This window comes from Diabrotica undecimpunctata, chromosome 4 (assembly GCF_040954645.1).
Source record: "Diabrotica undecimpunctata isolate CICGRU chromosome 4, icDiaUnde3, whole genome shotgun sequence".
Classification (NCBI taxonomy): Eukaryota; Metazoa; Arthropoda; class Insecta; order Coleoptera; family Chrysomelidae; genus Diabrotica; species Diabrotica undecimpunctata.
In genome coordinates this window covers 108,183,352-108,210,144 of record NC_092806.1, presented here as the reverse complement: position 1 = coordinate 108,210,144, position 26,793 = coordinate 108,183,352, and positions in this window count along the sequence as shown.

Below are 26,793 nucleotides of genomic sequence, written 5' to 3'. Positions count from 1 at the left end.
AAATAAATTTTTTATACTTCATAGGCTTCTCTTTTTTTTTAACCCTTATTATTATATTCAGATAATTAAAAAAATAAAAATCTGCTTTTTAGTATCTATAACTTTTGTACCAGTTAATGGTGTTTCCTCTTTTCATTTCTTTTTGTATAATACGTAAGTCGCATAAGCTATTTATACGCTATTGTTTATCTGTTATTTGTAACCTTTTTTCCCTATGGAAACAAAAAAAAACAATTAAGACTATCATAATACTATCTCACTGTTGGTCAATACGTTATGGTAGCGGCAATTAGTCCGCCACACAAAGATATTACAAACACCTACATATTAGCTGTCTATTCATATTAGATGATATACTATTGATTTTTGATTTATTCGATACAATGCCAAATTGGAGCAATTTATTTCATTCACGCACCAAAATCAGTACCAGGTGCAAAAGTAGATCAACTAATGGTATTATCGATTGAATTATTTATATGCTTTTAGGCAGCATGAACATTTGCTTGTTTCCATTTATTAATGTAATTGTGAAAATAGTGACCCAAGAGGCGTTGGGTTAGTAGTGAATTGCTAATGAATGATCGAAGTATTCCATTACGATTTGAGAGCAAATAAAAGTTAATTTAGTTTGGCTAATATCATCAGATTATTAAATGAAAAGTTATTTGTTAATATTATATCAAACAAACGCAGTGAACACGAAAATTTTCGCTGTTTTATTAGTCATTTATAATACTTTCTAACGACAAATTATTTTACTATTAAGCAGCTTAGCAATAGTAAGGATACAAATAATTTTTCAAAATGATATTTTAACCCTGTATAGGACAGAACTTTTTTATATTTCTAGGTCATTTTTATGAATTAATGCTGTATACAGGATCCAAAGTATGTCATGAAAATGTTAAAAAAAAAGAAGCGGGTCACTCGACTACCCACCAAACGTTTTGTGCAGTAGCAATACCCGCATGGTTTGTGATCATCAGAATAACCACTTTTATTTTAATCATATATTTGTCATAAAGATACATATTATGATATTGTATTTAACTTAAGATATAACCTTTATAATACGTGGAATGGTTCAAAACATGAACACGCAATGCCACATTACATTCTTTGCATTAAGTGTTGATCTAACAGCTTTCTTTTTCATACTACAGTACCCACACCGTCATATATTTACCTTCATGGGGAAATGTTTTCCTACGTCCGATTTTCGTATAATATCTGGTGTGTTTACAGATCCATTGTGTTTTTGCAATTTTGTTTCGAAAACAATCACTTTTGGCGCTCGTATTTTTCTGTTTTAGTAATTTTGTGTTAGCTCATCAGATAAATTAATGCGAAACATTAAATGAAATATTGGTTTTGTATTCCTCTTGTTACAAGCAATTTTATACCTTATGTAGGCGTTGGCAATTAAGGCGTTAATTAGATAATACCACAGTTTAATTCACCATCTCTGGATTTCCATGCAATATTATACGTGGCCATGTTTTGGTCAAAATGATCAACTCCTCGCATGTTTTGCTATAATGTATTTGGGCATTGGGCATGAAATACATCCCTTTTCGCCTTTTTTATTGGTTCGTGGTACAATTGTTAAGTATGATGAATCATGGAAAGAACTTACAGTAACAATGGATTTATTTCCTTTATCTTTCCACTTGCAAACAGAAAGTTTATTACTTATGGCATAATCGAACTTTCTGTTTTCAAGGTCTTGTCATTTTTAAGAAGATATTTCTAAAATATTTTCTATTGAACCTAACTATTCCACGGAAAGTCTTGTTTGCTAGTAAGGTAAATAACAAGTTAAGCGATGAAAAATAATTATCAAAAAACATAGAGTACCGTTTATTAACATGATTTCGAAAGATGAAGCACTGTTCTTTCACCTAAAGTATCTTTTCCTTCTTCAAAGCCAAGTCCATTATAATTATTTAAATCTATGATATATTTAGAGGCATAACATGCTTTTACCCACAATCCTGGTGGGGCTTCATCGGCATACATTGCTCCAAACTAGACCTACCTTTGAAGCCCACCATACTTTCGTCTATTGCCAAATTACTCCAGTAAATGACAGTTTTGGAGTGCAATTTTCGTTATTTCGACGGATTTGCTTGAAAATTTGGATTTATGTTCCTCTTATGTTTTACTTGGGAGTAAAAGCCAGCCCTTCTTGGGAACGAAAAAACATAGGTACGTTTAAAACAAGTTTGGAATGGATAAATTGACTAATTCCAAGCAACTTATTTTATACGGTTTTTGTTCAAAAATTAAATAAATTAAATTAAATAAAAATTAAAATCTATCCGAGTTATCAATAAAAAGCAATTCACATATTTTACGAAATATCAGTATGCGTCTATTGGAGCAGGGTAAAATAGAGCAAAAAAATTAAACTTTAAAATTAAATTTATCAGAAACCATTAAATTGATTTATTTTTTTTTTAATAATATGTTTGAGTATTTTTTTTTTGTTTTTTTTTTCAGACACAATGTTTAATTCTCAGGCAGTACGAAGTTCGCCAGATCAGCTAGTATAATATAAATTTTTACTACGAGAGCTAAGGTAAGATTCATACACATTTCTTCGCTATTACATTTTGTTGAAAGAACGAAGTTACACATTGTAAAAAAATGAACGTAAAAATGAATAAAAAATAAAAAAAATACCAAATCCCAACATTTTTAGTAGAGTACTTTGTGTACATAGCATTTAACTAGCCTTATTCTGAGGGCCAATGTCAGATCTTTGCTGCATAAAATCTGTTTCATTTTCACGAAGTTGGCACGTGCTTTTTCAATTCTGACTCTTATTTCTGCAGTATAGTCGTTATTTTCTGTGATTATCGTTCCCAAGTAAGTATATCGTTTTACTCTCTCAATCTGCTGGCCGCCTACCGTTAATATTTCGTTTGTATTGTTGTTCTTGCTAATTTTCATGAATTTGGTTTTTTTATTCTTTGTATTCTCCACTATATCTTAATATTTTGTTCATTATTCCTTCTAAGTCTTCCAAGTTGTCGGCTATTATGACTGTATCGTCGGCATGCCTAATGTTGTTAATTAAACTTCCGTTCACTTTTATGCCGACTGTCTCGTTTACCAAAGCTTCTTGTATGATTTCTTCAGAATAAGCATTAAAGAATAACGGCGACAGTATGTAACCTTGAATGACCCCTCTCCTTATCTCCACTTCTTCTTCTACTTCTCTTCCAATTTTCACATTTGATCATTGGCTGTAGTATAAATTTGATATTAATGTTACATCCCTCACATCCAGATTCTTGTTTTTGAGTACTTCTATAAGACGGTCATATTTTACCTTATCGAATGCTGTAGTCTATAAAACATACATACCTTAAACCTTATCTATGAGGTTTAGTTCCTCTTTTTCATCAATATTGCATTTAACTATTTGTTGCAACAATCCATTACATGCGATAGAAGTTATTGAAGTACATAAAAAATGTAATTAAGTTAATGACTATTAGGAATCTACAAAAAAATTCAATTACACACTTCACAAGATGTTTTTAAACACCTGGTACTTGATATTAATCTTACACCCGTTTTGTCCTTAATTTAACAGGAATTCGTAAAGACAATTACATATTTAATGGTTTAAATAATAGCTCGATTAACACATTTTCATCAGTCACGATAACCATTAGCGCCGCCGTATTGTACGAATAAATCTAATTGTAGGACCTTAAATGGTGAAATCTAACTATTCCCTATATCAACTTTACATTAAGGGTAATAAGAAATATCAATAGATTTGTCAAAATATAAAACTAAAACAATAGGGTACTATTAAAACAAGATAACTATTTTTAATAATATCAGTTAATCTGATCCACTTTGAGATATAAGTGAGACAAATATGGTGTGATATGTATCTAAAATTTAATTGACTTATTTGTGCTGTAGATGATGTTAATTGTGTGAATCGAATATGCTCGAAGTACAGTTTTGCAAAGAAATACAGCATCAATTATGGTTCCTTCTGCTATATTTTGCTTGTTGCCGAAATAACATTTGTTGTTTTTGTAAATAGGTACTTCCTATCGTAATCTAAAATTAAATAAAATTAAATAAAATTAAATAAAATTAAATAAAATTAAATAATATTAAATAAAGTTAAATAAAATTAAATATAATTAAATAAAATTAAATAAAATTAAAAAAAAATTAAATAAAATTAAATACAATAAAATAAAATTGAATAAAATTAAATGAAATTAAATAAAATTAAATAAAATTAAATAAATTTAAATAAAATTAAATAAAATTAAATAAAATTAAATAAAATTAAATCAAATTAAATAAAATTAAATAAAATTAAATAAAATTAAAAAAATTTAATAATATTAAATTAAATTAGATGAATTAAATGAAAAACCAGGCCATTATCAACTACTCGTCCGTTATGACATGCTTCAACTCAGCTTAATCTACAGGAAAATGTATTGGTACATGAGTCGAAAATCAAATTTTAGCCTGGAGAACAAACTTCTGATATATAAATGTATTTTAAAACCGGTATGGCGATAATGCAGTACAAATCTGGGGTACAGCAAGTAATACCAACATACAAAAACTTCAACGTTTCCAATCGAAAGTACTGCGCCAGATCTGTAGTGCTTCTTGGTATATCACAAACCACGGATTACACCACGATTTAAAGTTACCAATAGTTAGCGAAGCAATATCTGCTGTAAACTCTTTATACAAGACCAGACTATCCTGCCATCCAAATCCGCTGGCCACGGATCTGCTTAAGATTAAAACGACCAGACCCTTTGGAACTCTATTTCTATTCTGGTGTTTTCTAAATCTTTTCTTAACTTGTTTTTTTTTAGTCTTGTAATACTCATATGTGTGTCAGTGATGTTTATCTGTATTAAACTTTGTTTGTGAAGTTGAAGTTTAAATTAATTGTTATATCATAGATTATATTTATATTATGTCTTACCTGGGTGCTCGCCACTGGGCAGCTTCCCACTATGTTATTGTACATAAATTATACATATTGCTCATTGTTTGTAATGAGACAGATTGCAATAAACATTGGGTGTTAAATAAAAAAAAATTATTGAACAGTGAAGATTTTCTAAACTTAATAACAGTGAAGTGATTTATTATTGATCTTTTAATTACAATAGATATCTACATTCTACTTAATAAACAAATGTATATTTTGAATGTGAACGAATTTCGAAATTTGGAATAAAGTATAATTTTATTTTCATTCATAATCTAATGCCAAGATATATAAAATGTTTGTTTTCTTACGATACGATGTTATTTTTAGTTTTGTATAAACACTTTCCATGTGTAACTATATACCGTAAATAAAAATTGTTTATGCTTAAGTAAATAGTTAGCTCAGGTTACAGTCCATCAGAGTTGCTAAAAGTATGTCCAAGCAAACCACTCTTGCTGACGGCCTGAAAATTGAGAAAACTTCCTAAAAAAATGAAAAACCAAGACTTATAATAAGAGTTATAAAAAATATCTTGAAGCCCTTGTATGTTCTTCCTTGTTGTTCTTCTTCAGGTATGATTTTCTCCTCTTTGCTGTCAAAGTTTTGAATTCATATGTGAACAATGTTGTATTATTTGGTTCCAATGTTGTTAACTTTTTTTTTCCGAGTGCTTCTTCAGCAGCTTTTATAATATTTGTATTGTAGTTTGTTCCATGGGGTCTCTACGCTATCTGGTTTTTATTTTTGCTTCTTTTTCTTCTTCTTCTAGTTCCATGACCGTTATTGATCGTTGGATATAATGTTGGCAACCATAGTCGTTATCGTGACTTTATTGACAGCAGCTCTTAATACCGATAGTACCGATTTTCCATTCCATTTTCTTAGATTTTTCAGCCAAGATGTTATTTTCCTCTACCAGGACCACATTTACCTTAGATCTTTTCCTGAATTCTTAGATGTACAAATTCATATTATTCAGAGTATTTCATAATGTAATCGAAGTACTCCAGCTTGCGTCTCTTTATTATACTGATCAGTTGTGTTGTTTGGTTCAGCTTATTCGTAGTAGTCGTCTATATAACCACATCTAAAATGCTTACAGTCATCGCCTCTCTTAAGGCTACAAGCTTCTACTCCATACAGTAGCTCTGGAAAAAATAAAGCAATATGTTATTCGAACGCAAAGGTTAATACAAAGATCGTGGCTGCAAAGAACGTTCCTTATTTTTACAAAATTGGCTCAGGCCAGTTCTTTGCGGCTTTTAATTTCTACGGTTGGATCCCAGGTAACATTTATGTTACTTCACGAGTTTCTCTACTCTGTCCAATACGGCATCTCTGACTTTTATACCGTCATCCTGTATATAGTTTTGTTTACTATCATGTATTTATTTTTCTTAACGTTGAGTTTTAATTCATACTGATCACATGTTTGTTTTATTTTGTTCATTAGATTTTAAAGGTCTTCTCCGCAACTAACTAACACTAGGTATCGTCTTAATATTGTTATTTTCGCTATTACCATATGTGGTATTTATCAAGCTAAGTGGTCTCTCGTCTCATTCTGGAAGAGTAGCTGTTTCTGTTAGTTATATTGTCATCGAATGCCATAGTCTGTGGACTAGTGCGCACTTCGATGCGCATCGCCCCGCCTCGAATTTTCCCATTGGCTCTTGACCTGGAAATCCCTATTTATCGCTCGAACGGCACATATAAATATTGGCGATTTTAAGGTCAGCCAAGTCAGTCCCTCACGGGCTCTCCGAGAGCTTAGTGCTCTTGGGGCGCTGCTTCCTGCTTTTCCAATTATACTCTGTGGCTGAGATATTATTCAACTACAATCTGATGTTTTATTTCGACCTATATTTTTGTCATGTAAGAAATATCTTGTCTTTTTCAAGACAAGCCTTCAGAAGACCACGACCTGATGCTTTATTTCGACTTGGTGTACCTTTGTCATGTAAGAAATATCTTGTCTTTTTCAAGACAATTCATCAGAAGATAAATATTAACAAGTCCATAACCCGAAAATGGACTTAAGTAGAGGAGCTCTCGACAGTATATTCGAAGCCCTCTACAGAGCACCCGGGGATATCGGAAGGTGGTTAGACCCTTATTTGTTCCCCCGAGGTGACAATATTGTAGTCAATGGTTGATTTATGCCCAGAGGTATTTTTTAATCAAGTGGTGTTTATTTATGCTAGGGTTTGTGTGGATAGAATTTATTATTTATGCATAGCTCATTCTGAGCAAAAAGTGGTATTAGTTGTTCACCGCTTTCGTAAATTATACACTAACTTAACTACGTTATTGTGAGCTTATTTTTAATAAAACTGTAATTGTTGTATTAAGCAGTTAAACAGGCAAAAAAAAACGTGTGTAGAACTTATTATGACGAAACCAATGTTTTAATTTTGAACGCAATTATCGGCAAATTACATTATTTATTGTAAGGGGTTTAAAATGATTTAATAGTTAATATAATATAAATTTTCTTTGTAACAGTTGCTTTGACGTAATTAAATGATGTTATGGAGTGGATAAACATCATTACATAAAACTGAATAACTTTTTAATTACATAGCGATGTGGATCTAAAAAATAACACAATAGTAATAAATTAAAAATATAATTTCTGTATTTTAAAAGTACAAACACAAATCAACATCACGTCAAACTCACGCCTATTTTTGGCACCATTAATCAACCAATTCATAATAATACTTCTAATTAACAACAAACAGACCAAAGCTTACAATATATAGAGATGGATTGTACTGCGATTTTAATTTTATATAGCTGTTATAAAATTTTACGTTGTTACGTTGTCATTACACAAAGCACCAGTAATTGTTTATTACGTTAATCGCCAGTTAAATAAAAAAAATTAACCCCCAGGCCAACTCACCATTTCTTTAATTTACATCAATATTTGGTTGTTTGAAAATATTTCAGAAAAGTTGCAGCATTATTTTATTAATAAAATATTTTTTTATTGAGGTACTTCTTAAGTGCCACAGAATCTTAAGAAATATTTTGTGGTCATGCGGCATACAACTAGAGCCGCACTTTACTGTTACAGCCTGTCTATTCGTAGATTTGCGTGTTACTTTTACACTGTTTGATCATTTATAATCGTACCTTCGTCAATCAAGATATATACGAACGTTTTATTGACTATAATAAAGCATTCGATAAAGTACGACATAAACAATTAATGAGTGTCCTAAAATCAAAGAAGATCGACTACAACGACCAAGGATCATATCAAATTTACACTATAAATAGCGAGCAAAAGTACGTGTTAACGAACAGCTGTCAGAAGAAATTGAAATTAGATGTGGAGTGCGACAGGGATACGTATTGTAGCCAATTCTTTTTAGTGCCTACTTCGAAGAGATCCTGAAAAACGTCCTTGAGGCTGAAAGAGCTGGAATAAAGGTACATGGAGTTCCCATTAACAACATTAGATATGCGGACGACACTGTGATCTTAGCCGAAAATATTGAAGATCTTCAGAGACTGGTGGCCAGAATAGCGGGGTCTAACAATGAATGTCAAGAAGACGAAATTTATGAGAATATCGAAAACTCAAAGAAATAACGAGAATCTTCTAATAAACGGAACCAACGTCAAACAAGTGGACAAATATCCATATCTGGGAACGATGATTAACTCCACAAATGATTACATTCAGGAGATCAAAATTAGAATAGAAACGGCTAGAGCAAATTTTAACAAAACAGGAAGAGTGCTATGTACAAGGGATTTAAAATTGGAACTGAGAGTTAGGTTGGCGAGGCGCTATGTTTTTTTGACTTTATTTTTTGGAATGGAATCTTGGACCTTGAATGCGACATCAATGAAAAAACTGGAATCATTCGAGCTGTGGGTGTACAGAAGAATTCTGAAAATATCGTGGACAAAACATGTCACAAACAAAGACGTTCTGAGAGGAATCAATAATTGGAATATCTACGACATATTACACGTGGAGAGAAATACACCTTGCTCTAACTAATTATGCAGGGAAAGATCCAAGGAAAGAGAAGCATAGGAAGGCGTAGAATTTCATGGCCGTGCAACCTGAGAGAGTGGTACGGATGTACATCAAATGAACTTTTCAGAGCAGTCATCTCAAAAGTCCGAATAGCTATGATGATTGCCGACCTCCGCCGCGGAGATAGCACTTGAAGAAGAAGAAGAAGAAGAAGAAGAAAAATCGTACCTTTGGCAAGTGCAGCTTATCATATTGCTATAGAGAGTTAGAAAAATAAAAACCACTAGGAAACTAAGTTCCTGTAGCTGGCTGTATCACAAAAATTTTTATTTCAAATCTGTAGTAAAAGGTATATAATAAAATACCCAAACGGGCTATATCACAAATACATTACAGAACGTTTTCGGAATGTACCTTCCATCATCAGTGTAACCTGAAAGTATATAACAACTTTAATTAAAAAAAACGTAAAATTTAAAATGTTGACTAAGGTTATGCAAAATGTGGTTAATACTTACAAAGTATAGTATACTTTCCTCACTTCTTTCTAGGAATCTAAGAGCCAAGTCTGACCCCACACCTAATATTCTTCATCCTCCTTTTCTACAAACTAAATTCAGAGCAGATTATTCCACTTCCCCTTCAAATATTTTTCATTACCATACATCTTTACCTACTTAACCACATATCATCACATTTCCATACCGTTTTCACTACACTTTATTTTACTTATCCACTTTCCATCAGGGTTTGGTTCCGGATCTCTGGAGACTTCAGCCTCTTGTAGAGTCTTTTTTCCTTTCACAATAATATTAAAACATCACATAACTTTAGTAAATTTAACAGAGCCACCTAAAACCCAATTACTCTTGCAGTTTTTACATATCGTTACAATACACACCAAAAACCTATTAACTTCATCACCGACCTTAAACTCAAACTTATAACTCATCCTTTTTATATTTCTCAGGTACCAAAAATGTTCCTTTTAACATGTAGGGCCTTTTTCTTTTTCTTGAGTTATAACTTGAGCAATGTTTGAACAATACAATACCAAACCACCTTTCAGCCATCAATTTTCTGTTTATCTTGCATACTGGTCAACATACAAAACAACTTACCATCTTTATTCTTCACACCGAACCAGTAATTTATGTTCATGAACTTATAACTTAAAAAATCTATTATATTTACCAGGTACCAAATGTTTCTGACATAGAGGGCCTTCCATGCTGAAGTTGTAAGTTAAGCAATACATGAACATTACATTACAAAAACATTCTTTTCATATTCAAATTTCATCTCAACAGCACATTCAAACATTATTTCCTATATCAATCTTCAACAATAAATTTTATAGAACCATCTTCCTACATATGTCTTTTTTACTATTTCCTAGGTTCCAAATATTTCATAACATACAGGACCTGTTGTTAGAATCTTTAGTTAAGAACAAACAAATTTAGACACATGTATAGTTGGTTGCCTATCGATACCTACAAAATTTCATGTATCCCAGACTACCTAAATTAATTTATAAAACAAATTTTTTCAATGTTTTTCAACATAAATATAGGACAAATTCACATTACAGACTACAACATTGATGGTTGATACTGTTATATTATTATAATTTTAATTTAATCAATTTTAAATAATGCTGGCTTCTGTCATTTTTAGACAACTACCGTAAGTTGCACTGACTGCTTTGTTCCAACATCCGTCCTAACATGTCCTAACAGGTTATCGAAGACACTTTGTCTCAGGACCAGGTAACCGATGTAGGCCATACGTTGCCATGTTATCAATTCCAACGGTAACAACATCCTAATTTATAATAACATATAATGTAACATATCTATAAATTAATAACATTTAAAGGGTTTTCACCCATATATTTTAGTGGCTCATAGCATGTATATTTTGTAAGTATTAACCACATTTTGCATAACCTTAGTCAACATTTTAAATTTTACGTTCTTTTTAATTAAAGTGGTTATATACTTTCAGGTTACACTGATGATGGAATTTACATTCCGAAAACGTTCTGTAATGTATTTGTGATATAGCCCGTTTGGGTATTTTATTATATAACTTTTACTAAAGATTTGAAATAATTTTTTTTTAGAAAAATAAGTTAGGAGAAAGAACAACGTCGAATTCACATGCTTCTAGACGAGATGTTACCTGATGATGAATGCAACGAAAGCAATTTATGGGGCAAAAACTCTGAGGATGATTATTTTCCTAGTGAATAAGGTAGTGAGAAATACCTCGTCACGCAAATTTTCTGTACGAAAACGTAAAAAAGTACAACACATGACCAGTAAGGACGATGTATTTAAGATTTACCTAGTAATTCTACTGCTCATAGTAAATAAAACCTATTGTGCTAGACATGGTTTTTTTTTAAGTTTATAACGTTTGTAGGTTATGTTCTGCAAGGATCTGCACAATCAGCGTAAGTTTTACATTTTATCGATAATACGATTGCCGCGACTTTTTGAGCAGTTCTGAATTAATGATGAAAATAACTATGATAAAGATGGTAACGAAAGAACAAGTGGAAACGAAAATAATAATTGGTATATACCGTATGACAGCCACACAAAACAATTTATTTGTTGAGGTAACACTTTTTTAAAGTAATTACTAATTAAATGGGAATAAGCCACAATTAAAGGTTAAAGTACGTTTCAATTTTCACTTCGGAAATCGTTCTCAAAATTCAAACATTAGTAATTTCACAAAACACTTTCCCGAATATAATGCAAAAAGTTTCACAGCGATTCATCTTGCTGTGAAAAATTGGTAGGTTTAGTGCTTCGTTCATTTAAAATTAGCGGTTGTTACACATATCTATTTTGTTTACCCTGACCTTTATATTTTTCTAAATCGCTCCATCGGGAAAACAGATTCAAGACTTTTTAGTTAGTAGTTAAACGTCATATTGTACTACTAAGCAACATATATAATAAGGTTAGTAAATTGTTGTTAATATCAAAGCAGATGAGATAAGTAGTGTGGTCTTATGTCTATTTATGGTATATTAATTTGACGCTACAAATAATCACATTTGTTTCAGTCTAGGTATTTGCTTTGGGCATGCCGAGGCTATGAATATTTTACATAAGGATTTGTTAAATTTTTGTGTCCTGCATATGTCATATTATTCGTATTTGACTATTAATATTTTCGCGAATTCACGTTTTATTTTATTTTTACCCTCATTCGTGTCATATTTCAGCACACTTTCATAAATAATTCATAGAGCGCATTCGAGAATACTTTAATATCTATAAACCATGCCATGGGACGTAAAGTTTTCGATGATATTTATTTGCGAAATTTTGTCCACGCTGCTGTGGAATCTGGTAATAAACGGACTAATAGGAACTTTAAAGGCAAATTAATGTTCATGAAACAATTGGACATGCATAGAATTTGGTAATCATCTCGCAAGGAAAGTACAATACAATATTCAGGGATTATATAAATGAGGCCTAGAATTAGTAAGACAATGGACTTTTAGGAAGGAGCTAAATATAAGTCTTCATAAAGCCACCATAGATACCTTTACAAGCAGATAGAAATTAGGTACACTTAGGCTGCAGTATAGGAGGAAATGTAGATTAAGACCGGACATGCTGCACTGTGTGTATAATAGTGTAATAAAGCCCTTAATTGCCTATGCAGCGACGATATGGTGGCCTAAGAAACTTCAAGAAGCTGTAAATACCAAACTAAGCAAGGTGTTAAAACTTGTGTGTCTGTGGATAACTGATCCGATGAGCACTACTCCAAGACCATATTATCGGCGGCTATATTTCAAGCTAGCGAAATGAGATAACTTGGAAACGTAAGACAAGAACTAAACAAGCAATTAGACTTTGTTTGCCCTTGGTTTTAACCAACGTGACCAAATTTTGCATCTATGCTAATTTTGCTAAATTTTGAGTTATTTTGCCAATCTTCCGGTCATAACTTTTTAACCGGAAGTAGTATGAAAACTGTAATTATGTATTTGTTCTTATTTTGTTAAAGCGCGTCGCTGACAGACAGACAGACACACATGGATAATTTAAAATGAAAACATTTTTTATAACTTTAGATCTAAGTCTATAGCTCAGAATCAGCGTAATCAGATGTTACGATTTCTCTGTCTTTATATATATCTGTGAAAATTGCACAATGGACTCTCAAACAGAAAAAAGAATATATTTATTTAAGATGTACATATACAGATGAATGCTGAAAATTTTTTGGGTACAAAAATTAACCAACCATGAGGTAATTCGGCGCATGAGTAAGCGTAACCAAAGAGAGAAAAAGAGGCCATGAGTCGAGAGGTGGAAAATATAAATTACTTCGAATCGTATTTTATAGTGAAGTATTATAGGTGATGGTTTGACCGTGCAGCAGCGTTTTTTGCAGCATTTTTCAAAGCTATAATTGCATTTGGATCATCAATCTTCGAAGAGAGATAAAAATAAGAAGAAAAAAGTTTTGCTGATATTTAAGAGGGGCGGAGTCTAACGATCCATTGTTTCCGTCGCCTGGTGTAAATGTACCAAAAATCCTAAAAATAAACTGTATCGACGCCTATTTTTTTTAAATTGAAAATCGATACAGTAGTTTTTTAGGATTTTCAGGAAGATTTACATTAGGAAACGGAAACAATATGATTGTTAGACTCCGCCCCTCTTAAATAAAAAACGGAAGTAAAACCGGAAGTAACTTTTTTTTTGCATATTTTAGATTGTAAAATGCCACGTTTAAGAAAAAGAAGTCGGTTTGAGAACTCTAACTAACTAACTAACTAAATTTATATTTAAATATTATTTAAATTTAAAAAATACAGAAAACAGTATGATGCTTCGCGCTAGTCTACACTACCGCCTACTGTTCCACTTTTTTGAGAATACGCCACAATTTTACTTTATAATAAGTTTATTTTTTATTTATTTATTTAAAATAAACCTAATTTAAAGTAAAATTGTGGCTTATTTCCAACAAAATTAATAATATATTTCTAACTAATAAATTAAAAACAAAGTAATGCTTACCTCATTATTTAATTCTTCAAGTATTAAACTCAAAACGTAGTCTAAATCTCTAAATATCAATCACAACACCTCTCACACGCTGCACTTGTTGGAAACAGAATACTTTCTAACTAAACATAAAAATAAAAAAAATACCAACTCATCAGATAGTGTAAAACAGACCCCATAAATTAAAATCGGAGACAGGAGGATCCCGAATTTTGAGTGGTCATTATCGTTATTCCTTGTTGGTGCATTCCAGCATTCGAGAATTGACGCGTTATTGCATTGTGTATAATATTGAATTCCTATACTTTACTATAGGAAAAAATCATTTTATGGCCGCCATTTTTAAACCGGTTCAAATTTTTTAAATTTTAAACCTTAGGGGGAATCTACTCAACAATCTGTTTAATTATTCGAAACAATTATTCTCCTATCTATCGCCGTTTAGGAGGAGTATTGCGCACAAGAAAAGGGCTTAACCTTTTAGTATATAAGATATATCTTTTCTTTAAATATTCGTTCATATTTTTCTGAAAACTTTTGTTACCTACGTTATAAGCAGATTGGATAAAAATCTACCAACTAAACAAATACGTAATTGTAAACCGAAATTAAGAAAAAGTGTAGTACGCTACCTAAAACGAGAAAGCAAAGTTTGATGTTGGATAAGGCAACAAATTCCTAATACCTGGAATAAAGAAGAACAAAATCATCAATAAGAGTTAAAAGTTTATCAGATTATGAAACATAAATTTAACCGTCCTACCATTATTTTAGAGAAGACTTTCTATAATGATATAATAATCATTTAGATTAGTTAAGAATGTAATTATAGGATTTGATAAGCAACGCATTGAGCCTACAGTATCTGAAAATATTGTCGGGAAATATCAAACCAATTTCCATCAAAAAAGATCTGCAGATAATCAGCTATTCACAGTAAAACAAATTCTAAACAAATCGCGGGATTATGATATTGAGTCCAATACATATACATAAACGATCCAAAACGATCTATGACTCAGATAATAGACAAAATCTATTAAAAAGTTAAAGTAAAAGCAACAACGGACTCGTCAACAGCATCGGTCAGAGTACAAAATGAGCTACTGAGAACTTTTCAATAGTCAAAAAGTTAAATCAAGGAGAGGAATTGGTAGTACCAACACCATTTAACCTGACTCTCAAATATGTAATAAGGTAGCTGAATATAGAAAGAGGTAATCTCCTAATAAATAAATCAATATAGATTGCCGCCTATGCCGATAACATTATAATTATGTCTCGCAAAACACCACAGGGTAAAAATATATTCACATTTAAAACCAGAGGGCAAAAGAGACCGGACTAGAAATAAATTTTCAAGAGACAAAAAAGGTAACACAGGCAAGAGCTAGAAAAAACAGACGCACAGTTAAATTAGAGGAAGATATTGAAACTGTAGAAAGTTTTACATATCTGAGAGTTGCAATAAATACAAATAGAATAGAAGAATAAAAAATTTAAAGAAGAATAGTAAAGGGAAACAGCTATCAGACCAAAAATATGTTATGGATGCGAGACATGAGTGACAACGGAAGACAAAAAACGAAAGCTGGAAATCTTTGAAAGAAAAATCCCAAGGAAGATATTTGAAACTATAAAAGAAAATGGAGTATGGAGATACAGGTACAGACATGAACTCTACCAACTGCTCAAACAGGCATCGATCTCAATTCAGAAAGACTTCGATGGTCTAGTCATGTAGTGAGAATGGACACCAAAAGATTGTGATTAAAAAGAGCCCTAGATAGTGAAATAAAGGGCGCAACACCAAAAACAAGGCCACGGAAAAGGTGAAAGGATGACGTGGCAGCGGATGCGTAAAATTTGCTAGACGTGAGAACCTGGGGAAGTTTGGCGTGGGACCAACAAGGTTAGAGGCATATTATGAGTTTCGGAAGGACGATACAGACACAATCAGTTTTTTAGGAGATTTAAGTAAATGGTTCTACCCAAATTTTTAAATGCACTAACAACAGAGCCCATGATGGTGCCTGACCAACTACGTATCTTCAGCCTCTTCATCAGTATCAGTGTCTTCAATCAGTAAACCCAGCTTTGTAATATATTTTCGTACAGAAAAATTTCCAGATCTATAATTTTTCTTTACTTAAATCACTTGATTTATCATATTTCAGTTGCAAGTTCAATTTTTTTGTCGTTTGCTTATTAAATACGTCGTGTAGGGTATCTTTTTCTTCATTTTAGCAATACGTACTTTTGCGCCAAGCATCTAATTGATATTGCAGTTGATCTATAATAGACTTTTGATTTTAGCTATTTCTTTGTTCAGTTAGCTAAAAGTCATATCTATAACACAATTAGGGACCTTGTATACTTGTCGAAACTTTTTGTATATATATGTAGGGATTCTACAGTATTCACTGCCTTCCCTCGCTCAACCGTTTCCATCTCTCTCTGTTGTTCCATTCTCCATCGTTTAGGTCTCTCTTACTCATGGCGTCGTCTACTTCGTTCCTCCAGGATTTTCGGGGTCATCCTCTTTTCCTCCTTCCTATGGGGCTCCATTTATTTATTCTCTTTATCCATCTGCTGGAAACTTTTTGTAACGAATATTAATACTCTGTTTATATCTAAAGAAGCTACGATGTGTGCATGTATGTTCATCTGCACACACGCATGCATGTATGAAGTATAAAGGTTTCGAACAATTTTAGGATATCTTATATTTACCAACGTTACCTCTTACGATAATATGTTTAGTAGACCTTAACAAAATAGTTATTTATGCACCAAGAGTGTGATTAAGATGAGTATGCCCGGAGAGCAATATAATTTTGATATTTTGACGTTTGTTGATGTAGATGTTGATGTAGTTGTCAGTTGGATTCATATTTACTTAAGAATTTACCAGAAAATACTCGATAAGGTGCAATAAATATAACATAACATACAACATAACCTACTTTCAGCATTTAGTATGTTAATTTTTGTTCTTTTTTATGTTTAGTTCGTGTTGCCCTTGTGAAATTTCGCATCTGTTCTTTTTTAATATTACAACAAACGAATTTTTTTTGTTTTTAAAACGTTTACAGCTTCTGTAGATGAAAACCAATTATCAGCTGACATAATTTCTATTAGGACCAAAAATTGGTTTAGAGTAAGGCGAAGCAGAGGTTGTGCCAGTTTTGAAAACTGTTTCTACTCATTTGGTAAAATTCTACCATTTCTATCTTTACCGCTGTATATAGAAGCGTTTAATAAATATTCTGATCCAGCATCACAGAGGGCCATATGATCTTTAAACCATATTTGAAAGGTTTTTTGGGCACGCCAAGTCACGGAGATTACTGTATGTTGCTGCGGATATTTACTTCTGACTTTTGATATACACTAGTCCAATATACAACTTTTTTCAATATTTTATTAGTGAATAGTAGGTAAATAGTAGCATTTTTATGATATTTATCATAATATTGCTTTTTCTTCTCTAAGGTTAAATCTTCTTCGCTTGACATGTGGTCAAATTCTTGATTATTTTGTTAGCTATTTCTTCAAAAGGTAGAGCAACATCGTTTTCTGTATAACTTTCAGAAATGCAAGTTATTCATTATGAATTATTGTATATAACTTTCATAAGTTCATGCAAGTGAAAAAAAAATATAATTTAATTTTATCAGTTGTAGATGTCACTATTTATAACTATATTTTATATTTTGAGCATCATTATAAAGCGTTGCACACCTCTAATAATGTGGCCCCCATTATGAATAAAGCTATTTCAGTAGACGCAAATTTGTGTCAAGAGTGTTCTATTATTTTAGTATAAACGAATAAAATCATTTCCTGCTTAGTTTAATTGTATTTTGTCATATGTTTTAGTTGGATTTACAAATTACTAATTATTGTGAAATTGAATTCGAACAAATTGGGGATAACAGAAATCCCAAATCTGTCAAAACTTCAATTTTGGTTTGCTGTGTATAACTAATTCATAATGTTGATTCATAATAATTTGCTATTTTATTATATTATCCACAAGAATTTGCGTTATAGTGCTCCAACCAATTTTATACTTCTTGGACCCCGTATGTTTTATCAATTATGTTATAAGTGGAAACTTCTTAAAAAATAAGAAACAACAGTTAAACCAAAAATTTTAAAGTTAGCAATAAAGAAAGCATAAATAAATATTATATTAGGAGCTTTACTAATTATAAAGATTATAATAATAAAGATGTTTCATCTTTTATGACTAGATAGTCCGTCTCAGATCATCTCAGTCGTTGAAAGGTTCGGCAGCGTAGCGAGAGAAACAACATCGACCGTAGCAGTTCTTGTTAGAACGGTGGTGAATGAAAGCAACACAACGAAAGTTGATTTTGCTGTGGATTAATACGCAAAAGAAGACCAAAGAAATTCAAAATAGAGTTAAACCGAGGGAAGTCCGTTTCACTGACTTCTCTCGGAGGTTAGACCTCCGAGGGTCTGTACATCAATTCGGGTAAAACACAGTGTGCGTCCAGGGATGACACTATGAACCTTGAGTTATTGAATTTAACGTTTGCAGAATCGGCCTCTGAACCTGTGTATAGAGAACAGCAAGAGGAACCCTACCTGTATAGGTAGTGAACATCCGTGTAGGGCACTGGGACGGCACCCAGAATCCAATCGACACTATTGGAGGACAAAAAACAGATTCTTCTAAATAGAAATAAACATGTCTTTCGATTGTTTTGAACAATCACAGACCGTTTCCGCTCAATTCGTTGACAACCGCCCTCCCCCGCAACCTTAGTGGATTCGGAGTTAGTATCCCTAGACGGTACTGCTCTTGACTCCGCCCCCCTAAATTTTGAATCCGTTTCTGACGAATCAGAGACAGAGATGCTTAGTGTACGTACAATGTAGGAATGATTAAAATTTTTTAAACGTCCTTTTTACCGTTTGCCTTGCTAAGGGTTCGTTTAAAATTAACATGTATACTTTTACACTCATCTACAAAATTATATTTATATTAAATAACGTTGGGCAACTGTTTTTGATACCTTACACATTTCACGTTTAACCAATTAATATTGTTTCCTCCAAAGTCTTTGTTTTTATTTATTATCATCATCTGACCCAGTTTCTTCAAATCCAAAAATCCCTTATGTTCAATTTCTCTTGTTTTGTAAGCAGACCTTTTCTTTTTTTTTTCTTGCCATTCTAAAGATATTCGTGTACTCATGTTCACTAAAAATATCCATTTTGTGCTTGGCGGTTTCGATGGCACTATGCATAAAATCCGCTTTCATGTGATCCACTCTCCATAAACTTCTGTTCAATGAAATCAATGATTGGATGGCATTGACCAGTATGAAACAATACAGCGCTTATTTGAATGTTTTGATTTTGGTCACCACACGTATCAGGGAAGATAATTAAATGTATCATTTTTTGTCTATTCTCTGTTATTGCTTGTATATAAAGTGAAAAACATTTGCTTATTTCACAGCTACCCCTTTTTCCATTTACTTCTGTCCAAAAATAACAAAATGCGCCAGTGGGTGGAGTAGCCTCATAAATTGTGAAATAATATAAGATTAATTTTTGTATGTCACAGGAAATGAATATGAAACCATTATCATCAGTTACTCTCTGTTTGTCGGCTTCTTTTTCTTTTATTGCTGCATCTTTTCTTTCTAAATACATCTGATAACTTTGTTCCAGCTTTGTCTCCTTCTCTGGAGCGGGCTTTTCATATTCGCTGCAAGTCATACAATGATCTTTCTTTCTTTTGTAAAAATTATATTCCTTCTAAAAAGAGACCATGTTTTTTTTATATTTAGATTTTTATACAGGTAAAGTCTTTCTGTTGACTTCCTTATATAGTGACTTTCTATCACTGGAAAACTCCCAATATGATTTTACACTCTTATTCCAATTTCTTTAGATGTTTTGTTGCATGGAATATCTTTACCTTGATTGTCTTCACCTCCATACTCCCCAGTCTTTTACTTTTATGTTAAAATACATTGATTTTTGGTAAATTTAAAGTAAATACTAATACAAAGTGTTGGACAGAAAAACTTTTGGCATACTTGGATCTTATTATTGTCACTTAAAAAGTAGTTTATTGCATTATTTTTTGTTTGCTGTCATTGCCCTTTCTATGCCTACGTGTTTTCACTTCTTTAGATAAAACGTTTATTAATATAAAATCCCTTTGCCTGTTAAATTCTAAGTTCCAGTAATTACTATATAATTAATAACGATCTTCCAGGGAAAAATTGTTACTGGTACTGCATTTATACCTGCAACCAATCAACAGGTTTTTGGTAGCTTTGGTGCCTGCGTTTTTCCTTACTTTCATAAGACACACCTTGAATCTTCTATTTTCTTTCGATGTTTCTTTTCCAAAGCGCTGGTTTCGCTTCATTCCACCTTACTCGTTTCTCTTCTGGTATTGGGTTTTCTCTTTTTTGACCTGCAATCTTTTCATCTACTATTAAGTTTTGTTCTATCTTCAAATTCACCTTCCTTTTTGAACTATCACATCACTTTCATTGTCTGACAAAATAAGCGGTATCCAGTCTCTATCTTTTATGGAATCATCTGAGTCGTACACATTCGCTGCTTCTTCGTCCAATTGGGACGACACTTCTACTCGTGATAAGCAAGGAATTGATAAATTGTGATGTATATCTAAAACACAATTGTAATGTTCGCTTTCAAATTCAAAACGCATTTATCTTTTGTAGTGTTCACAAGTTTTCCAAGATCCACAGGTGTTAAAGTTGCAAACGTTTTTTGATTTTTATTTCCATTATAATTTGATGGTAATATTTGAAGTATTTCTAAAATGAAATAATTTATGTTACTAACCTTAAAATAGACTTTTGTAATTAAATCTAAACTCATAAGAATAAACTATTTGACTCGCCGTTGTGATTTTTTTTATCGTTCGCAAATATGTTGTCAATACGTTTCATAATGAAGTTTTCGTTTCAACGTCTGGGACACAACTGACTTATTAATCACCACACATAAAGCGAGAAAGAAATATTTTGCAAGCTGAGACTTGTACTAAATCCATTTTAACAAGAGTTTTAAAACCAAATTTAACCAGTAAATTCCAGTATCTCAAATAATTGCCTCATGCAAAATCCACTAAGTCACTTATGGATTTTGCCTGAACAAAAATTCGTTGTTAAAGACTTGTGACTTGAAAAGTGAATGTAGAATTTTATTGTTTTGTGTTGTCAAGGATGAGAAAATACTTAGTGTGAAAATACTGTCCTCTTCTTCTAATGGCGCTACAACCCTTTGTGAGTCTAGACCCGCTTAACAATGTTCTTCCATTCTGCCCTGTCGGATACTTTCCTTCGTCACTGCCTGATGTTCATGGTTTTAAGATCCCTCTCTACGTCGTCTATCCATATTTTACGAAGCCTTCCTCTTGTTCTGTTTCCTTGGGGCTTCCAACTCTGGACTACTTTTACAGATTATCTGGCATTCTTTCTAGGTGACCAAGCCAGTTTAGTCTTTGTGACTTACAAACAACATGAATCTAACAATATCTGCGCTCTGCATTAGTTCATCCAGCTCGTGGTTCATTTTAATTCTCCACGAACCATCGCTGCATTGGGTTGTTCCAAATGTCTTCCTTAGTATTTTGCGCTCAAATATTCTCAGTTGATTTTCATCGGTGGTTGAGAAAGTCCACGTTTCACATCCATATGTCACCACTGGTCTAATTACTGTGTTGTAGATTCTAAGCTTAGACTCACAATTCAGTAACTTTTCATTAAGTATTTTTATGCATAAAAGCACACACACACACACACACACACACACGCAGTGATCAACCCTGCCTCTTGGAACATGTGTATACCAATATAAGAATGGGATCCACATGTCCGAAGATCAAACCGGTCACACTTCGCTAGTCGAAGTGGTACCTATCTGAACCCTAGGCTTTTCCTCCACCCCTCCTCATCGTGTGACTTACGTGAGTAGGCTTATGATCTGAAAGTTACTTAAGGTGCCCTGGGTAATGGAACACCCTCTGTTTTTATTGACTGTGGTTATGCCACCTAACTGTGGGAGTAGCCACATCTAGGCTTTTCTCCCTATTTACTTTACTGACACTATTGAAGTTACTCTATCATGACTTCGGGACTTGAGTCCCTAAAAGAAAAAAAGAAAAAACTCAATTTTTTTTTGTGGACTTCCTTGGTGCTTCGGGACTATAAAATGCCTGGGCAACAATTCTTTCCTTTTTTCCTTAATCCTAAAGTGTGCGTGTATTGAGGTGTGCATTCCCAGGTGTATACTGCCCTCACACACCCCGTTGTATATTGTCCTTATAATTACCTAAAAAACCTAAAAACCTAAAACAGAAGCGTACCCTCTCGCCAGAGTTTTTTTGGTCGGTTTCCTGTCTTTCTGCATCCTGATGATTGACGACTATGCACCATTACATACTTTATTATTCGTTTGGGCTCTCCCTATATCCTGCTATCTGCTGTTTTGGTCTTCTGTGTACCGTCCTGATGTTTTCGTAGTTAGTCAGCTCTCTTAGCATTCTGCTAGGGTGATTTCTTAATCCGTTGAATATATCGTATGCTCTTTCTTCTAGCGTTCGTAAGATTATGGTTTGTCCTGAGTCTCTGTATACGTATCTTAGGGGTACGTATTTCGGTATTTTTAATGCATCTCGTATAATTTGATTTTGAGAGATCTGAATCTTCTTCCTGTTTGATTTGCAGGTATGTCCCCACGCAGCCGAGGCGTACGTTAAGACTGGCATGATGATGCTGTTTGCAACCCTGATTTTGGTTTTAAATTTCAGTTTGCTTCTTCTTCCTATGAGCGTTGAGAGCTGACTTTTTGAGCGCTTTGGCTTTATATGTTTGTTGGTTAATATGTTCCGTGAATGTTAATTTCTTATCAAGTAGCACTCCTAGGTATCTTGCCTGGTTGGTCCAATCTACTGCAGTGTTACCTATCGTGATTTAACGGTTTGGTACACTTTTTCTGTGACTGAATATTACAGCGTGTGTTTTGTCCGGGTTTAAGGCTATTTTCAATTTTATACACCATCTTTGGAATCTATTCAGTGCTCTTTGCAGATGATTAGCTGCATGATCCGGGTTTCTCCAGCTAACAGCTATTGCTGTGTCGTCAGCGTAAAGGCTCAACAGAGATCCGGGTTCTGTTGGCGTGTCGGCCGTATAGATGGTATACAGGTACGGCAATAGCACGGCTCCCTGAGGTACACCTGCTTCCAGGGTTCCGACTTCGGACAGGGTTGCCCCTATACGAACTCTGAACCTTCTGTTGGCAAGGTAGGACGCAAGGAGACATGTCATCGCCTCGCTGTATCCCATTGAATTCATTTTGTAAATGAGTCCTTGATGCCAGACTCTGTCAAATGCTTTACTAACGTCCAGAAAAGCTGTTGCTGTGTACATTTTTTCGTTGAAGCCTTTCGTTATGAATTCTGTGAGTCTTAGAACCTGTAGTTCACAGGAGTGTTCACTTCTGAACCCGAATTGAGCTTCTGGTATGGTGTGTAATACTTGAGACTCTTCGTTGAGTCTTTTTAGAATTACTTTTTCCGCAATCTTGCTTATTGATGATAGTAAGCTGATTGGCCTGTAGTTTTGTGGAAATGTGCCATTTTTTCCTAGCTTAGCGATTATAATTATGTGTGTTTTCTTCCATCTGTCTGGAAAATATCGTAGTTTGAGCATATTGTTTATAATGTTGGTGATAAAAACAATAGCTTTTGTCGGTAGGTTTTTCAGCGCCCTGTTTGTGACGTTGTCGGGTCCTGGGGTTTTTTTGGCATTTGTCAGCTTTATTAGTTCTTTTATTGCTTCGGGAGATATATGTATTATCCCTATTCGGCCTTTATTACTTTTTAATCTTCTAGCTGTTCTCTCTACCTCTTCTTCGAAGTCTAAGTCTTTGTTGGGGTGTTCGTTGTTCCTACACGCCCTTTCTAGCTCGTCCTTTAATACTTCAGCTTTGTCAATTTTCGTGTGAACAATCCCGTTGACTCCGTGTAGAGGAAGTATGGGTTTCTTGTCCTTTCGGAGGATTGTTGATAATTTCCAGAAGGCAGATTTATTAGGATTTAGCTCTTCGATATAGGTGTCCCAGCTTTCATTTCTGCATAAAAGCACTTATTTAACTTTAATTTATATATAGACCAAACGTAGTAGCTTCTCGTTTCAGTTCTATAACTTTTTCGCTTAATACCCTTTTTTGCAGCTTATTATGACAACATCATCTCCATATGCGCATATTTGCATTGATCTTGTATTAATACTACTACTACACTCAGTTTTCTAAGAACAGCTTCTAAAGTTAGATTAAAAAGTGTTGTTGATAAGGCATCAACTTTTCTAACTTCATTTTCAATATCAAAGGCCTGCGTCATATCTCCATCTATTCTCACCATAGTTTTGGAACCAGTCAGAGTCATTCGTATAAGTTTAACCAACTTATTGGGTATCGCTAACATAGATAGTTGCTTTAACATCTTTTGTCGATCTACTCTATCAAACGCCTGCTTGAAATCGATATACAAGTTGTAAATAGGTATGTTATATTCAACACATTTTTCATGTATACCTCATAACATATGTATTTGGTCTATAGTTGACCTCTTTGGTCTGAAGCCACATTGGTATTCACCAATCATCTTCTCCAAAAACAATTCTAGGCGGCTGTATATAATTTCTGATAATATCTTGTAGACGATATTTAAAACTGTTATGCCCCTATAATTGTTGCAGAGTCGTTTGTCTCCCCCTTTGTACATAGGAAGTATGATTCCTACTTTCTAATCTTCTGGGATGGCTTCTAGTGTCCATATGCGGAAGATTAGTTTATGGATACACCTTTATAGCTCATGTACACCATTCTTTAACAGTTCTGCAGTTATTCCATCTGTGCCAGGTGCTTTGTTATTTTTTAGATCTTTTATGACGTTTATCGGTTCTTCCAATGTTGGTTGCTCAACTAGTTATTCTGCTGTGTGGTGAATTATTTCTTCATCTTCGTTTTATTCTTTTTCTGGGTTTTACAGCTCTTGAAAATGCTCCTTCCACCTTTCATTATTTCCTCTTTCTCGCTGATAATTGCCCCATTTTTGTCCTTGCAAACTGTTAATCTTGTTGGGTGTATTGCTTGGTTTCCTTCTAAAATTTTTTAGTCTCTCTTCTGTTATTATATTCTGTAATTTTTTGTATTTTTCTATTCAACATTTCTCTCTTTTTCCTTCTACATATTTTCTTCGTATGCCTCTCTATTCAATCGGAAATCCCTTTGTAGACATTTCTGTCTAGCTATATTTTTGCTATTGTTAAAAAAAAATACTGTATTTCACAAATTTAAGACTGTTTTGGATTATCGCTAGATACTCTACAGCACATGGTTTACTCCTTTTTTACATACTTTTTTTATAGTATTGTTAAGAAATTATTTAAAGTAAATCTTTTGACATAATTGTATGCATATTTGCCTTTGCTTATAAAAAGATTTAGGTTTTTGAAACATATTTTTATTTTATATTTACCAGCAATATTTTTGCTATAACCCGGAGCACACTAGTTCGCTCCTGAGGTCAAAAAACCCTTTTAGTTTTATACTAGTTCGCTCCGAATGTCGTATACTAGTTATTATATAAAATATTTGTTGTTACATATTTATATATAAAACCGTGGGATTAGATTATTTAAATTATATTTATTTCATTTTTATCCTCGGTGAGAAAAATGTTATGATTGATTTAGAATTGATAGATAGATTGATGGATTGAATTGATAGATAGAAAAATGTTATGATTGATTTAGAATTGATAGATAGATAGATGTTTCGAGCCGCAGCGAGCAAGGTCATGATTGCCAATATGATTTCCAACATCCGAAACGGATAGGAACCAGAAGAAGAAGAAGATAGATTGATTTTATTAAAAATTTTGATAGGCAAAATTATTGTGATATGTTTATTTTGTATTTAAATTTTTCTATTAAAGTAAATTTAATTTAGTTTGTTAATTTAGTTTTATATAGAAATTATATAAATCTAGCTGACCCGGACACGTTTTGCTGTGGCTTGGTTATTATACGACTGATATTAATATTCAATTTATTTAACAGAGTTAAGTATTGCATTAATACGCTTTGGAACAATTAAAAAAATATTTAAATGAAATCAAGATAAAATGAAAAATGAACTAAATAAAAATCACCTGTTTTTTTATTTTATTTCAATATTTTATAGAATTTTATAACAATAAACGTAAGCTAAAAATTACCACTGAAAATAAACTGAAGTACCAGTGTAAACAATACACAAAACTTAATTTAAATTTGCGTACTGTTATTAATATTATATAAAATAACACACGGTAGAATGCTAATAAACAGACTGAAAGAGTCTGTAAACTAAAAAGAAGTATTCACTACTAACACATGCAAAATAAAAGAGCATGAAACTATAAATCAAACAATTAATGTTTATATTTTTGAAATTGTATATTCGTCTACAGATTTGTATTTACAAATAGTAAGATTTTTATTTACAAAATATCTTTTGGGCCATCACCATTTGTTTGGTGTATAGTAATATAAACAAATTACCAATCAAAATTCATTTATTTACTGCATATAATTTATTGATCAAATAAACAAATAATAAATTCACAAAACAGTTTTGCTCGATTTTCAATAAAAAAT